This window comes from Zalophus californianus, chromosome 5, assembly GCF_009762305.2.
Source record: "Zalophus californianus isolate mZalCal1 chromosome 5, mZalCal1.pri.v2, whole genome shotgun sequence".
NCBI lineage: Eukaryota > Metazoa > Chordata > Mammalia > Carnivora > Otariidae > Zalophus > Zalophus californianus.
This window is the reverse complement of record NC_045599.1, coordinates 108,141,541-108,158,885: the sequence shown is the minus strand read 5'-3', so window position 1 is coordinate 108,158,885 and position 17,345 is coordinate 108,141,541. Positions and strand designations below refer to the sequence as shown.

The 17,345-nt window shown below is 41.2% G+C and overlaps 1 pseudogene; it reads left to right on the top strand.

Moving 5' to 3' along the window:
• Positions 1 to 1,009: 1,009 nt before the first annotated feature.
• On the top strand, positions 1,010 to 2,575 carry LOC113929660 (annotated as a pseudogene).
• Positions 2,576 to 17,345: the final 14,770 nt, after the last annotated feature.

Sequence of the window (17,345 nt, the reverse complement as noted above, 5' to 3'; positions counted from 1 at the left end):
TGGTTCCTAATTCATTGATCTCTGCTCTAATCTTAATTATTTCTCTTCTAATGCATGGCTTAGGCATCATTTGTTGCTTTTTCTTTAGTTCTTTAAGGTGTAAAGTTAGTTGGTGAATTCGGTATTTTTCTATTTTTTTGAGTGAGGCTTGTATGACTATGTGTTTCCCCCTTAGGACTGCCTTTGCAGTATCCTGTAGATTTTGGACTGATGTGTTTTCGTTCTCACTGGTTTCCATGAATTGTTTAAGTTCTTCTTTGATTTCCTGGTTGACCCAAACATTCTTGAGCAGAGTGGTCTTTAGCTTCCAAGTGTTTGAATTTCTACCAAATTTTTTCTTGTGATTGAGTTCCAGTATTAAAGCATATGGTCTGAGAAGATCCAGGGAATTATCTCAATCTTTTAGTATCAGTTGAGACCTGATTTGTGACCCAGTATGTGGTCTATTCTGGAGAAAGTTCCTGTGCACTCAAGAAGAATGAATATTCTGTTGTTTTAGGGTAGAATGTTCTGTATATATCTATGAGGTCCATCTGGTCCACTGTGTCATTCAAAGCTCTTGTTTCTTTGTTGATTTTCTGTTTGATGATCTGTCAATTGCTGAGAGTGGAGTATTGAGGTCTCCTACAATTAAGGTATTGTTATCAATATGACTATTTTGGTTGACAGTTGGCGTATGTATTTGCTGCTCCCATGTTGGGGGCAGCCAACTACATAATATTTACAATTATTAGATCTTCTTGTTGGATAGACCCTTTAAAAATGATATAGAGTCCTTTTGTGTCTCTAACTACAGTCTTTAGTTTAAAATCTAATTTGTCTGATATAATAATTGCTACCCCTGACTGGGAAATTTAAATTGCACCAACCAGCTGCACAAGCCACACCGTCTTTGGGGTGATCCGTGGTGGATGTTTTGAGGGCAGCTGACCCACAGGCTGCGAGCCCTGGACCACCTCCTGTGGAAGCCTGAGCTGGCCATGTAGCTTTCTCCCCTTGTCTCATAACCATGTCCACCAACGAGAATGCTAATTCATCAGCTGCCTGCCTTAACAGATTCAAGAACAAGGGGAAAGACAGTACAGAAATGAGGCGGCACCGAATAGAAGTTAATGTGGAGCTGAAGAAAGCTAAGAAGGATGACCAGATGCTGAAAAGGAGACATGTAAGCTCTTTTCCTGATGATGCTACCTCTCCACTACAGGAAAACCGCAACAACCAGGGCACTGTAAATTGGTCTGTTGATGACATTGTCAAAGGCTTAAAAGCAACAATTTGGAAAGCCAGCTCCAGGCTACTCAAGCTGCTAGGAAACTGCTTTCTAGGGAAAAACAGCCCCCCATAGACAACATAATCTGGGCTGGTTTGATTCCAAAATTTGTGTCCTTCTTAGGCAGAACTGATTGTAGTCCCATTCAGTTTGAATCTGCTTGGGCTCTCACTAACATTGCTTCTGGGATGTCAGAACAGACCAAGGCTGTGGTAGATGGAGGTGCTATCCCAGCATTCATTTCTCTGTTGGCATCTCCCCATGCCCACATCAGTGAGCAAGCTGTATGGGCTCTAGGAAACATTGCAGGTGATGGTTCAGTTTTTTGAGACTTGGTTATCAAGTATGGTGCAGTTGCACTATTGGCTCTCCTTGCAGTTCCTGACATGTCATCTTTAGCATGTGGTTACTTACATAACCTTACTTGGACACTTTCAAACCTTTGTCATAACAAGAATCCCGCACCCCCATTAGATACTTTTGAGCAGATTCTTCCTATCTTAGTTCGTCTCCTGCATCATGATGATCCAGAAGTATTGGCACATACCTGCTGGGCCATTTCCTACCTTACTGATGGTCCAAATGAACGGATTGAATGGTTGTGAAAACAGGAGTTGTGCCCCAGATTGGAAGCTTCTAGGAGCTACTGAATTGCCCATTGTGACTCCTGCACTAAGAGCCATAGGAAATATTGCCACTGGGACAGATGAACAGACTCAGGTTGTAATAGATGCAGGAGCACTTGCTGTTTTTCCCAGCCTCCTAATGAACCCCTAAACTAATAGAACAATGTCAAGCATCACACCTGGTCGCCAAGACCAGATACAGCAAGTTGTGAATCATGGATTAGTCCCATTCCTCATTGGTGTTCTCTCTAAGGCAGACTTTAAGACACAAAAGGAAGCTGTCTGGGCTGTGACCAACTATACAAGTGGTGGGACAGTTGAACAGATTGTATACCTCGTTCATTGTGGCATAATAGAACCATTGATGAACCTCTTAACTGCAAAAGATACCAAAATTATTCTGGTTATTCTGGATGCCATTTCAAACATGTTTCAGGCTGCTGAGAAACTAGGTGAAACTGAGGAACTTAGTATAATGATTGAAGAATGTGGGCATTTGGACAAAATTGAAGCTCTACAAAACCATGAAAATGAGTCTGTGTACAAAACTTCATTAAAATTGATTGAGAAGTATTTCCCTGAAGAGGAAGAGGAAGATCAGAATGTTGTGCCATAAACTACCTCTGAAGGCTATACATTCCAAGTTCAGGATGGCACTCCTGGGACTTTTAACTTTTAGATTGTATAGCTGAGGAAGAAAGTTGTTTGTTGTGTACTCTGTTTGGTAGAAGTTTGTCTTACTGTTTCTCTACTAAGAATTCTTTTTAAATGTGTTTTGTTATTGTAGCACTTTTTACAATGAAACTCTACTTGACCAGTTCCAAACTGTACAACCAGTATGAAGCTCCTCCTCTCAGTGGGTTTCTTATTTCTATGTGGAATCTCCTCTCTTGCAGGGTCCTGTAAATAAAGATTAAATTCCACTCTTTTCTTTACTTCAAAAAAAAAAATTGCTACCCCAGGTTTCTTTTGAGGTCAGCTGGCATGGAAGATGGATTTCCATGCCTTCACTTTCAGTCTGGATGTATCTTTAGGTTCAAAATGAGTCTCTTGTAGACAGCATATAGATGGGTCCTGTCTTTTTATCCAATCTGCAACCCTGTGCGTTTTATGGGAGCATTTAGGCCGTTCATGTTGAGAGTGATTATTGAAAGATATGAATTTATTGTCATCATGTTGCCTGTGAAGACCTTGTTTTTATAGATGGTCCTGTAAATTTCTTTTCTATATCACTCTTGGGGTCTTTCTCCTTTTATAGAACCCCCCTTAATATTTCTTGCAGGGCCAGCTTAGTGGTCACATATTCTTTCAGTTTCTGCCGGTCTTGGAAGCTCTGCATCTCTCCATCCATTTTAAATGACAGCCTTGCTGGATAAAGTATTCTTGGCTCCATGTTCTTCTTGTTTAGTACCCTGAATATGTCTTGCCAGGCCTTTCTGTCTTGCCAGGTCTTTGTGGATAGGTCTGACGTTATTCTGATGTTCCTCCCTCTGTACATAAGGAATCTCTTCCCCCTAACTACCCTTAAGATGGTTTCCTTGGTTCTAAGATTTGTAAGTTTTACTATTATATGTCAGTGTGTTAGCCTGTTTTCCTTGATCTTGGGAGGGGTCCTCTCTGCCTCTAGGACACAAATGTCTGTTTCATTCCCCAGATTAGGGAAGTTCTCAGCTATGATTTGCTCAAATATGTCTTCTAGTCCTCTCTCTCTCCACCCCCTCAGGGAGTCCAATAATTCTGACATTGGAACGTTTCATGGTGTCGCTTATTTCTCTGATTCTATTTTCATGGATTCTGAGTTGTTTTTCCCTGGCCTCCTCTTTTCCCTTTTTATCTATTAAATGGTCTTCCAGGTCACTAATTTGTTCTTCTGCCTCACTTACCCTAGCTGTTAGATTATCTAGATTAGATTGGATCTCATTGATAACATTTTTAAGTTCTGCCAATTCAGCTTTCATTTCTGCCCTTAGAGACTCTATGTTGCCATTAATTGATTTCTCCATTCTAGCTATTGTCTTCACAATTGCTAGCCTGAATTCCATCTCCAACATCTTGGTTATATCTGAATCCATTTGTAAATCTGTGACATAAATCATAATCTCTGAGTCTTTCCTATTTTGGGGGTTCCTCCTCCTAGTCATTCTGTTGAGGGGTGGTTGAGGGAATGTATAGAGTCCAATTTATTGACCAGAACCCAAGCAAGATGCACCTGTTTTCTAGGGACCTTAGGGTTGCTGGCCTTTTGTTTTCCCAGACTGTCTTCTGGGGGGGGGGCCTGCTGCACCATTACTGAGGCAACCCTGTTTGGGTAGAGTTGCCCTGCTCCCTGTGGGGGGGATGGGCTCAGTGAAAACCATTTTTTGGGGCTTTTGTTCTCTGATGGCTTTCCCTGGTGGCTTTCTGTGTCTCTTCTGAGAGTCAGAGCAGAGGAGACCATTTCCTACCCTCTGCCTCAGCAGAGAGATCGCAGTCTGTTCTTCAGTGAGCTCTCCAGGCCACAGTCTCTTCATTTCTGTCTATGCTGCTATAAACTTCAGTGTCCTGGGTTGCGTGCCCCTCAGCAGCGCTCCCAGTCCTCGCCTCCAGGTCCGGGCACATCTCTGCCCTTTGTGCTTCTAAAACCACAAGCCACCCCCAGTTCTTATGCCTGGCCCACATTTTGGTCCAGGGGGCTGCCCTAAAGTCCTTTCCCTGCCACCCCTGGTCTGCAAGTCTGTGCCCTGTCCCCAGTGCTGGAGGGTATTGCTCACCAGTGGTGTAGGACCCCAGGGCCAGGCTCCCTTCTGCTGCCATTTATCCTCTGATATCTGCCCATGGAATCACGGCTCCCTGCTTCATACCTCGAAACCAACTCCCTGCGATATTCTGTTTGTAGAGATGCAGATCTATCTTCTTATATCTCAGGCTGATTTTGTGGTGCTCAGAGTGGTCTGGTAGATATCCAGCTCAATTCTGGAGACCAGTTGGAATAGGGTCCCCTACTCTTCCACCATCTTTACCCCCTCTCCTATTTATTTATTTAAGAGAGAGAGCGAGAGAGACCGCAGGAGCGCATGCGTGAGCCGAAGGAAGTGGGGAGGGGGACGGACAGGGAGGGGGAAAGAATCTCAAGCAGACTCCCTGCTGAAGGTGAGCCCCATGCAGGGCTGTATCTCATGACCCTGAGATCATGACCTGAGCTGAAATCAAGAGTCGGACGCTTAACCTACTGAGCCAGCCAGGTGTCCCAAGAATTTTTTTTTTTGAAAAGATAAATACAATTGACAAATTTTTAGCTAGACTCACCAAGAAAAACAGAGGGAGGACTTGAGCAAATAAAATTATAAATGAAAGATGAGACATTGCAACTGATATCACAGAAATACAAGGGATCACGAAACTACCATGAATGATTAAATACGAACAAATTGGATAACAGAAGAAATGGATAAATTTCTAGAAACTTACAAGCTACCAATACTGAATCATGAAGACACAGAAAATCTAAACAGACCAATAATAGGTAAGGAGATTGAATTAGTAATCAAAAGCTTCCCAAGAAAAGCTCAAGATTTCAAGATGGGCCAAATTTGGATTATTTACAGTCTTTCTCTTTAATGTCCAATCTTTTACTTCAAGGGGTAAGGATGGTATTTAACAGATACTTTGGTGATACAATCAGAAGTTGATACTCAAAGAGATAAAAATGACACTTTTACTTCTTTTTCTTCTAATACTTGAGCTGCAATTAATAACTGAATCTAGATGATTAGTGGGTCAGCACTAAAGTATTTTAGAGTGAACCCAATGATGGCTATTAACAAATTGAATGGAAAAGTTAGTGATTCAGTCAGTTGAAGGAATGATTAATATTTTAGGGTGAACAGGAAAGAAGTGCTCATGAAAAGTACTAAAATGCAGTACCTGATCTTTACTGAGGCTAAAAATATGTCTTTGAAACTGTGCCCTGTACATACTGACACTAACTTGGCAGTCTTCTGTAATGCGGTGTGCTCATGTCCTCTCTACACCCTCACTTTGGCTGCTTTGGAATGATCTTTGCAGAACCTATGCTACAGTATAGGAAACCAAATTATTTGTGGACCTGTGGCATTCCCAGGCCTTTGTGAAACAACAGCTATGGTAATAAAAGTTGCTTAAAGCCTTGTAAATTTTCATCCTAATCATGTATTCTATCACATTGTTACTTCTTAGACCCTATGTGAAAATTATAAATACAAAAGGATATGAAAAAATAAGGTAGCCCTTCATTGCTTCTGGTTGTGGAAATAAATGAGAATACTTAAGAAAAATTCTTAGGACCCCAGCTCTGATTCTTTCAAAAGGCAAGTCTTGGATTTCAGATGTGTAGACTTCTACTTTGTGCCTAGGATTGGGCTGAATGCTGCTCAAGCAATAATTCAAATATGAGGTGAAGTGGCAACAGACAGGGGGCTCAGTCATGGCAGAGGAAAGGGAGAAGAAGCAATGAATTGAGAGAATGAAGGAAGAAGTGACAGAATTTGATGTTCTTTTTTTATTGGTGTCATTTACTAGAGTTCTATAATTTTACTTTTTTAAAAAATATTTTATTTATTTGAGAGATAGAGAGAGAGAACCAGTCGAGGGAGGGCCAGAGGGAGAGAGAGAAACTGACTCCCCTCAGAGCCAGGAGCCCAACTCATGGCTTCATCCCAGGACCCCGGGATCATGACCCGAGCCAAAGGCAGACGCTTAACTGGCTGAGCCCCCAGGGGTCCCTGTAATTTTACTTTTTAGTAGTTGATGTGGGTGTTATCAACAGTATAGTTTTAAATGGGATTAACTGAAGTTGTTAGCTTGCAACCATGGGCTGGTAAGTCAATTATTAAAGAATTGGAAACACAGTATTTTCCCGAAGAACTGACACTGATATAGAAGACTACCTAACAACACATCAGCAAATTCAGGGCAATAGGCTGTTTTTGCGGCTTGATGTTACTAGTGACATGGTGGACAAAGTAGAGAAAGATTTCCCAGTACCCAGAGTCAGAGGCATACGAGATGTTAGTATTCGAAGGCTCTGTGAAAACATCTTCTAGACCAGAGGATAGCAAACTTTTTCTTTAAAAGACCAGAGAGTAAATATTTTAAGGTTTTCGGGCCATATTGTTTTAGTGGCAGCTCTGCAGCTCTGTCCTCGTTGTGGGAAAACGGTTATACACAATTTGTAAACGAATGGGCATGGCTATGTTCTAATAAAACCTCATTTACAAAAATAGTACTTGCATTTAGCCCACGGGCTGTAGTGTGCTGATCTTTGCTGTACATAAATTTCTTCATTTTGCAAGTGGGAAAACTGAGTCAAATGAGTATATTTGAAGTACTTAGCATGGCGGCTCTCCCAGTTTCTTTTCCAGAAATGGCAGCTATAAAAGTGTTACCAAAAATGATATCAATAGTAACATGCCTTTTCTTTATGTTAAATCCAAATACTTATTGTGCTCCAAAAATTTTTCTTTTAATTTGGAGGAACTTTTCTCTGCTAGGAGGGATTTGGAAACTTTCGCCTTAAAAAAAAATACAAACTGTTATATGCTAAGTATAATACCACTATTCAAAATGTAGTTATGTCCTTCAGCTCACTAACTATTCCATGTATAAATCCACAGCTGTATCCTTGGACTCCTAGCTAGGCTTCTGAGATCTCTGTTATTTTAGAATATGACATTTTCGCATCCTTCCCACCTTCCTTACCTTCCTACCTTAAACCAGGTTAAAACATAGGCTCTGGAGTGTAGTATATCATTTTGAGAGACAATGAATTCTACCAAAGTGACTACAAAATTATAGGGCCATTTCTGACTCTCTCTCTTTGCAGTTAACGTAGTGAAATTGTATAGTTAATGTTCCTAAAGAGTGATGGAGATGAAAAGCAATATCTGAGTGCTAAGTGTTATTACTAAGAAAAGAAGGAGAATAACTCTTTTTATATGTGTCCTTAGCCACCCCATCCTAAACCTAATATGAGCACAGAATTTCATAACTTTAACAGTTCTTTTAATAATGTTCAATCAAATATGAAATTAGGAAAATGAGGCTTGCTGACTGCTCCCACTCTGCCTGAGCTGTCATTTTAGGTAGAGTGTGGATAATATTTCCTCATTCCCATGAAGCTGCCTGAGCTGGCGGTATGAGAATTTCTTCAGTTCTGTCTGAGCCGTGGGGAAGAGTGGGGCACCACTGAGGAAAAATGACAGGCAGTAAGTAAAATAGGTGTGAATGAGCTAAAGCTTGGGTGGGAATCCATTGTTTATTGCAGGGATGTTTTAGATTGTAAGCACTGGGAACTTACCAGAGGAAAAGCAAGATCTTTTTGAACCCCTTTTGGTTTTTAAGAAAGTCTGATATTATCCATTCTAAGTAGACCATGATCTTTGACTTTTTGAGTGGTTTATGACCATAGTAATTCTAACACCTTGAACTTGTCAGGACTAAAGGCAACAAGGTCAGCAGGTATAGTCTTCATTATGAGGGTCTGGGAGTGGTAAAGTTATTTCAAGGTGAAGTTTTCATCTAGGTACAACAGGCTGCTCATGTCTCATTTTTTAAAAAATATTTTATTCATTTATTTGACAGAGAGAGACACAGTGAGAGAGGGAACACAAGCAGGGGGAGTGGGAGAGGGAGAAGCAGGCTTCCCACTGAGCAGGGAGCCTGATGCAGGGCTCGATCCCAGGACCCTGAGATCAGGACCCGAGCCAAAGGCAGACCCTTGATTACTGAGCCACCCAGGCACCCCTCATGTCTCATTTTTATGCCCATACAGAAAGTGGTGTTTTTTCTTGTTTTTTTAAAAAGATTTTATTTATTTGACAGAGAGAGAGATAGCAAGAGCAGGAACACAAGCAGGGGGAGTGGGAGAGGGAGAAGTAGGCTTCCCACAGAGTGGGGAGCCCTATGCGGGGCTTGATCCCAGGACCCTGGGATTATGACCTGAGCCAAAGGCAGATGCTTTACAACCGAGCCACCCAGGCACCCCAAGAAAGTGGTGTTTTTTCCCAGCTGATACATACAGAGCAGTCCTATAGTCATTTAAATTATGCACAAAACACAGTTCTGCTTTGCTGATCATAATTGCAACTCCTGACTGGTTGTGATTTAAATGTATCCGTTTGAGTCCCCCTCTGAAGACTGATTTACTGCATTGGGTCCTGCCATTGCTGTCTAGCTTCAGGGAATGTGGCTGGAGTCATTGGAGACATGGCATGAAGAGCTCGAAGATTTGCAGTGAGAGAGGCAGAGTAAGTTGAGAAGAGATATTAAGTTTAGATATCAAGTTTAAATACTGGTACTTGTGACTCAGGACTTATCATTCTCTTTTTCAGTAGCCATCAAAAAATAGTAGCCATATACTGATGATGTTGGAGATGCTGTGCATTTGTTGGTCAACTATTTATTGAGTGCCTGCTATGTGCAAGACTCCATTTTTGGTACAGCATATATGGTGGCTAGAGTAGATTTTGGAGACCCAAATATGTAAAGTGGACTACTTTTCTTGTGTGTGTGTGTGTGTGTGTGTGTGTGTGTGTGTGTGTTTAATTTAAATTCAATTAGCCAACATAGTGTACATCGTTAGTTTCTGATGTAGTGTTCAGTGTTCAGTGTAGTGTTCAGTGATTCATCAGTGTTCATCACATCACATCACATCACATGCCCTCCTTAATGCCGATCACCCAACCATCCCATCCTCTCATCCACCTCCCCTTCTGCAACCCTCAGTTTGTTTCCCAGAGTCAAGGTTCTCTCATGGTTTGTCTCCCTCTCTGATTTCTTCCCATTCAGTTTTCCCTCCATTCCCCAATGATCCTTTGCGCTATTATATTCCACATATGAGTGAAACCATATGACAATTGTCTTTCTCTGATTGACTTATTTCACTTAGCATAGTACCCTCCAGTTCCATTCACGTTGATATAAATGGTAGGTATTCATCCTGTCTAACGGCTGAGTAATATTCCATTGTATATATGAATTGCATCTTCTTTATCCATTCATCTGTTGAAGGACATCTTGGCTCCTTCCACAGTTTGGCTATTGTGGACATTGCTGCTATTAACACTGGGGTGCACATGCCCCTTCAGATCACTACATCTGTATCTTTGGGGTAAATACCTAGTAGTGCGATTGCTGGGTCATAGGGTAGCTCTAGTTTTAACTTCTTGAGGAACCTCCATATTGTTTTCCAGAGTGGCTGTACCAGCTTGCATTCCCAACAACAGTGTAAGAGGGTTCCCCTTTCTCCACATCCTTGCCTACATTTGTTGTTTTCTGTCTTGTTCATTTTTGCCATAAAATGGACTTTTATCAAGGTGCTAATGAGAGGGAAAGTGTCCATGTTACACTGTCATAGGATTCTTATTTGCTTTACAAAAGAATCTCAGTATTGTGATTTCCTGTCTGTGGCTTGCAGAACATCCTGGACAGTGAGTTGTTGCCAGAAGTCCACAAATCCACATGTTCATCAAGAGTAAGTAATAAACATAATTGTATTTACACATATGTGTTTACATGTAAATGCATGGCTGTTTTAAAATATATGTGGATAATATTATGATGAAATTAAAAACCATCCACTGAAAACTGTTACTGAATTCAGTTGCTTTTTAGGGTGTCTTTTCAATTAATTGATTCATTATTTATATATTGTCATCACATATATTTGCATAATACTTTTATAGTGAAATGCATCCTCATTTTTTTTATTATTTAAATATTTAAAGTGGTTTATAAATAAGAACAAATTATTATATATTTATCCACATATTTACCATTTCCAATGCTTTCCACTCCCTTGTGTAGTCCATGATATCCATTTGGCACATTTTTCTTCTGCCTGATGGACTTCATTTTACATTTTTTATAGTGTGTGACTGCTGGTAATGAATTCTTTCAGCTTTTTTTTTTTTTTACATCCAATAAAGCCTTTATTTTGTCTTTGTTTTCAGAAGATATCTTCACTGGGTATGGAAGTTAAGATTCGCTTTTCTTCTTTCAGTGTCTGAAAGATGTTGCTCCACCTGGGTTCTAGTTTTCTGTTGTTGGTTCGCAGACCTCTCAGGAGCTTCGTGGCTATAATCTGAAACTGGCCCCCATATTCATGGAGGCCTAGAGAGGAAATAAAGAGGCATGCCACTCCAGGCTGGTAGGTGGGAGTTTTAACACACAAAGGGAACTTACATATAAGGCTTGTCTTGGGTAGCAGCAAGGCGAGTAGATCCCCGTGCCCACTTGCCAAATCTTAAAAGTTTGTATAGAGGTCTTAACTGGGTTCAATCACCATCTAGATGATCCCAGCACCACATCACTATCTCAAGTCTATGTCCTTGGGGCAAACTCCGGGAGCAGGGAAGACAAGTGTAACCCACATTCCAAGGATAGGGGAAGAGGTGAGCAGCCTCCAACTATTGGGATCCTGCTCAAGGATCCATGTCTTTTCAGTGACTTCCCCCAAGATCTGTCAACCACCATTTTTATTTTTCTTCCTTTGTACTTCGTGTGCTTTTTGTTCTCTGGGTGCTTTTTGTTCTCTGGGTGCTTTTAAGGTTTTCTCCTTATCATTGGTTTTAGACAGTTTGATTATGATGTGCCTTGGTGTTCTTGTTTGGGGTTCATTGAACTTGTTGGATCTGTGGGTTTATAGTCTTCATCAAATTTGGGAAATTTTTGGTTGTTTTTCTTTAAGTACCTTTTTCTTCTCTCCTTCCTTCTGGAACTCCATTTACATGTACATTACGTTGCTTAAAGGTATCTCAGGGTTCACTGATGCTCTGTTCATTTATTTCTCCCAGTATGATGTCTGTGCTTCATTTGGAATAATTTCTATTGCTAAGTCTTTAAGTTCATGAATATTTTCTTCTGAAGTGTCTAATCTACTTGCAAAATGATATATAGCAATCCCTCTTCTAACTCAGTGCACCTGTCTTCCAGTCCCCCTGCGCTAAGGCAACTACTGTTACCAGTTTATTGGGTACTTTTTCAGGGTGATATATACATTTTTTTAAAAGATTTTATTTATTAATTTGAGACAGAGAGATACAGAGAGAGAGAGAGAGAGCATGAGCATGGGAGAGTCGGAGGGAGAGGGAGAAGCAGACTCCCTGCTGAGGCAGGAGCTCAACATGGGGCTCAATCCCAGGGCCCAGAGATCATGACCTGAGCTGAAGGTGGATGCTTAACATTCTGAGCCACCCATGTGCCCTGACGATATATACATTTAAAAAGATATAGGTAAATACTTCTCTCCTCCTCCCCTAGTAGCGTACCACATATACTACTGTGTACATTGCTTTCATCTTTATAGGGTATTTAAAGATGTTTCCATGTAGAGATGCTGCATTCTTTTTAAATGACTGTGTAATATTTCTTTTGTGGATGCGTCATAATTTATTTACATTCCAGGTTTTAGGTTACTCCCTGGTTGTTTGTTTGTTCTGTTTTGTTTTTATTTTTAAGAGAGAGAATTATTTTAAAGTCCATATGTGAGGTGAACTTTTAGGCTCATTAGTGGCAGAAACCTCAGTTTCAGTAGTTTTTAGCTCCTTTTCTACCATGAGTTCCAAGGAGGCTACCATATATCTGCTCTCATCAGATTATTTCATGGTTCATTTTTCTCTTGGTATCATAAAGTAGAGCATGTCTTAGGCTGGAACAAAAGGTGGGCAGGCATATGGTAGGCAACTCTGGAAGCTGGGAAGCACTGATTACTCCTTTCATATAGCACTGAGAGTCTTATTGCTCTCCCTAAGCAGGTGTGTGGAACTCTGCCAGTTCTAGCTTCATTCCCTTCAACATTCCCATAATTCACTGGGAGACTGCTGTATTTCAGTGTGAGAGAGGTAAGATAATGATTAGTGTGGTGGCTCTGGAGAGAATGAAGGCAAATCCCAGAGAGAATCAGAGATGTGTGAAAGAGAGAAGTGAGGTGTGTTTGGATGTCATTGAACCCTCAATTCTAGGCACTAACATTCTTGGAGTTTCTCTGTCATGTTGCTCTTTAATTCTTGAGCTTTTCAGCATTAAGTTATTTTAATTCATTTTTATCTCATTTTATTTCTAAGGATGATTTCAGCAGTAAGGAACTCAACAATTATGGTCTGAATTTTGTCCCCCCAAATTAACATGTTAAAGGTCTAACCTTCTATACCTTGGAATATGACTCTATTTGGAGACAGTCTTTGAAGAGCTAAGTTAAATTGAGGTTGTTAGGGTGTGTCTTAATCCAATCTGCTTGGTGTCCTTGTAAGAAGAGGAAATTGGACGCATAGAGAGACACCATGGATGAGTGTGCATAGAGGAAAGGCGATGTGAGGACATAGCAAGAAGGTGGCCATTTGTAAGCAAATGAGAGAGGTCTCAGAAGAAACTAACCCTGCCAACATCTTGATCTTGGACTTCTAGCCTTCAGAACTATGAGAAAATAAATTTCTGTTGTTTAAGACACACAGTCTGTGGTATTTTGTTATGGCTGCCCCAGCAGGCTAATACACCATTTCCAAAGGGCTTAAACATTAAATAAATTAATCAGCTTACAAAACCAGCAGCCCAGAGATGAGGCAGCTCCAAGGTTGGTTAATTTAGCAACTCAGTGTTGCCATTCAAGGAGACAGGTTTTTCTATCTTTTTACTTTGCCATTTGTTCCAGTTACTTTTGCTACCTAAGCAACCTACTTCAAAATGTAGTGGTGCATAAATTCATTTTATTATAGTTGTGGATTCTGTGCGTTGGGACTTTTGATAAGGCAGGGCAGGGATATCTTGTTTCTGCTTCATGTTTCTGGGTCCTTAGCGGGGTCCCTTGAAAGGCTGGAGGTGACTTAAACAATGGAAGGTGACTCTCATGGCTGGGAACTGGAACAGTAGGGGTTGGAAACTCCATTTCTGAGCTGACTTCTTCACTCACATGTCTGGAACCTTGGGATGCTGGAGGACACCTCCAATGAGACTCTCAGTCAGAGAATGTATACTTGGCTTCTTTAGAATGATTGCCTCAGAGTAGTCAGACATCTTATATGGTGGATGGCTTTCCTCATGAACATGCCAAAAGGGTATTCCAAGAGAAACAGGCAGAAGTTGCATGGCCTTTTATGACCTGGTGTCACTTCTGTCACGTTCTATTGACCGAAGTATTCAAAAGCCCTCCCAGATTCCAGAAGAGAGGACGTAGATATCATCTCTTCTGAGAGGAGTGTCAAAGAATTTTCAGCCATTTAAAAAAAATTTCCACTTCACAATGAGCATGTGAGCTAGTTCCCTGGATAGCTGTTAAGAGGACAGCAGCAGCTCTAAGCATCATGATCTCATGCATCAACCTCTAGAGGTAGAAAAATAAAGCATTTCCTAGCAGCTTCATCAATAGGCTTCTCCTCATGTCTCATGGCCAGAATTGGGTCAAACGTCCCTTCCCAGGTCAGTCATTGCCAAAAAGAATGTAATTAACTGTGATTAGCTCAGCCAAGTCAAGGTATACCCCTCTTGGGCTAAAGATGGGATGACTTTTCTTGAGCACCAGGTTTTATGGATGTAGCAAATATTCCTCAACCTGGGGCTCTGCCACCACAGAAGGGCCTCAAGAGAAAATGGATTTGGATAGGTGACTGATAGTGTCTGGGTAAACTTCTGGTAAGGAGAGTCTGGACCAATTAGGAAGCACAGGAGAAAGAAAATAAAGATGACTTTCATTATTTCCATAGTCTAAGACCCCCCCAAAGACCGCACTTTGAATTCTTTATTACTCTTACCTGCTCTCCCATTTTTCTCACTCTTGTATTTGGTCCTCCTTTCCCCTTACCACTCCACAGAGATCCATTACAATTTTTAGTACCAAGAGCAAATGACTCTGTTCTTGGGAAATCAGATGATGGCACAAATAGCGTGTTCTTACAGCAAATGTGACAGTTACAATAGGGATTCGGCCCCCAGATGGGGTCATGAGAACTCAGTGTGACAGCTACAATGCATTCCTGATTCCCCATAATAAGCATAACAGCCTCTGAGAATATTTCAACACAGACTAGGTTATAAATGATTGATTAATAAGTGGATGAGTGCGGTACAGATCTCCACATGCCACTGCTAAGTTCGGCTAGGAGCTATAATATCCCATCTAACATGCTCTTATCACTGAGTTCACGGAGGGAGGCTTCTTCTTTATGGAACAAGGTCGGGGGCTGTGATGTTCTCCACAACTTATATTGATAAAGTCACACAGGAAAATGGGATTTTCCACCCTGGGCCTACGAAATGAAAGTTGTTAGTATGTGTGTCTCTCTCTGTATGTGTCTGCCTCTGTGTTTGTGTTTGTATGTGTCTACATGTGGGTCGTTGTGTACATATATGTCCCTGTGTGTGTCTCTTTGTGTGTCTGCATGTATGCATCTATGTATGTGCATCTCTTTGTGTCTCTCTGTTTGTCCTTCTGAGTCTGTGCCTCTGTATCTCTCTTTGCATATCTCTTTCTCTCTCTTAGCATGTGTGTGTATCTCTTTCTATGTGGGTATCTCTTTCTGTGTGTAGGTTTCTCTGTGTAGGTACATCCTGGACGGCATGAGTGTATGTATGCATGTGCACATGTTTTTGTGGGTATTTCTTTCTGTGTAGGTATCCTGGTCTGCCTCAGTAGGTATGAATATGTAGGCATGCATGTGTGTGGGGGTGTGTGTGTGAGGTCCAGTGGGGCTCAGAGAGGGAGCACTACTTCTTGAAGCTAAGGCTCTGTCACCCTGGGAGATGTAGAGGAACATGAGGCAGTGTGGTATTATGAGAAGGGTGTGGAGTGGCAGCTAGGCAACCTGGGCATTCAACCCAGTTTTTTTCTCTCACCCACTGGGTGATTTTCTGTGATTCATTTCAACTCTTCAGGCCTTAGTTCTCTTGGAGATAATACACTGCTTAACCTAGCTCACAGGGATTTTCTGAAAATGAAATAGTAATGTAATTTAGAATGCATTCGAAAAAGTTAAAAGCACAATAAAGAGAAATGCATTAGTGGATTAACATTTGACTTGATTCCAGAGAAGGCCTGTATGTTCAGGATGTGCATGGAAAGGGTACTTTGATTCAAATCTAAATCTTTGGTTGATAGATCACAGGACTTGAGCCAAATGTGCAGCTACATGGGAAGAAGGGAGAATATCTGCCTAATTTAAGAAGAGCATTGTGCTCTAGATGAGCAAAGGCAAAGACTGCTCATTTTGGATGCTGGTCCTGATCAGTTAATGGTGGCTGCCTGGAACATGATGTAGAGCTTTCAGAAGTCACATCCTGGCAAGAGTGATGAGAGCACTACTAGTGCCTGAGGGAGAGGGACATGCAGCATGCTGGCCATGGGGCTCATCACCCCTTTCAGTGCTGGGAGGAATCCGTATCAGACTCGGAACCTCACATAGGCTGGTGTCTTGGATTTGCTAAAAGTAAAATCTCTGTAAGTTTTGAGGTTAGTTAGCTTCACTTCTCTCATGCCACCTTGGTGGTCTTTCCCAGTTGGATTTGATGAAAATTTATTTCTGTTATATGCAAGTGTCAGTAACTTTATGTTAGTTCATGTATAGATTTATGCAAAATGGTGTAAAGTCAGGGTCTTACTGGAATTGGGGAAAAAGAAATGGTTTAATTTGTCACCATGAGTGTTAGGCATCTTCCATACTCTGCCACTTTAATGTTACCTCTCTCTGGCTGGGTTTTGTCACAAGTTAAAAAAAATTCTCTGATTTTTCACTTGTTCCCCCGAGTCCAACTGTGCTCTTAAGAAAGTTAGAGACAAATGGCATAGGAGAAACCCCTAACACTTCTGTTTTTGTGCCCTGTCTGTTAAAAATTTCCTTGCCTTCCCATTCCTTACTCCGTGAAGCTCCATAGGTCTTCCCACGATAGCTTCATGACTCAGCATGTGTTGCAGGGACTTAATTTTCTTTTCTAATGCTCCCTTACCTAGCCCTTTTGACTCCAGTGTATAAATTCCTTCTCCCTTTTTCTGAATGAATAATTGCTGTTATTTTGTATAGGTGAGCATGCATGAGTGTGTGTGTTGACCTCAGCTATCAGTCACCTCTACTATTGATTCCTCACAAAAATCAATAAGGAGAGAAATGCTGCTTAAATAGGATTCATGCATCTTTTTTTCAATTTGGGGGAATTAGAGGCAGAAATGTGGGCTGATGATGGTATGATTAGGAAGTTGGACATTATTTTTTAATAGAGTGATTGATTTTATTCAGTACTTTATGCTGGGCACTTCTCTAGGCACTAGGGATATGATGAGAACATAGACAAACCTGATCCCTTTCCTTGTTTTATTGGAGAGAGACGCAACTTAACACACAGCTGCAAATGGATATGGCATTGGGCTATGAGCATGCGCAGCAGGGCATACAAAATAGCTGAGGCTGGGGGCATGGGTGACGGGCAAGGATGGCTTCTAGAGAAGGGTCATG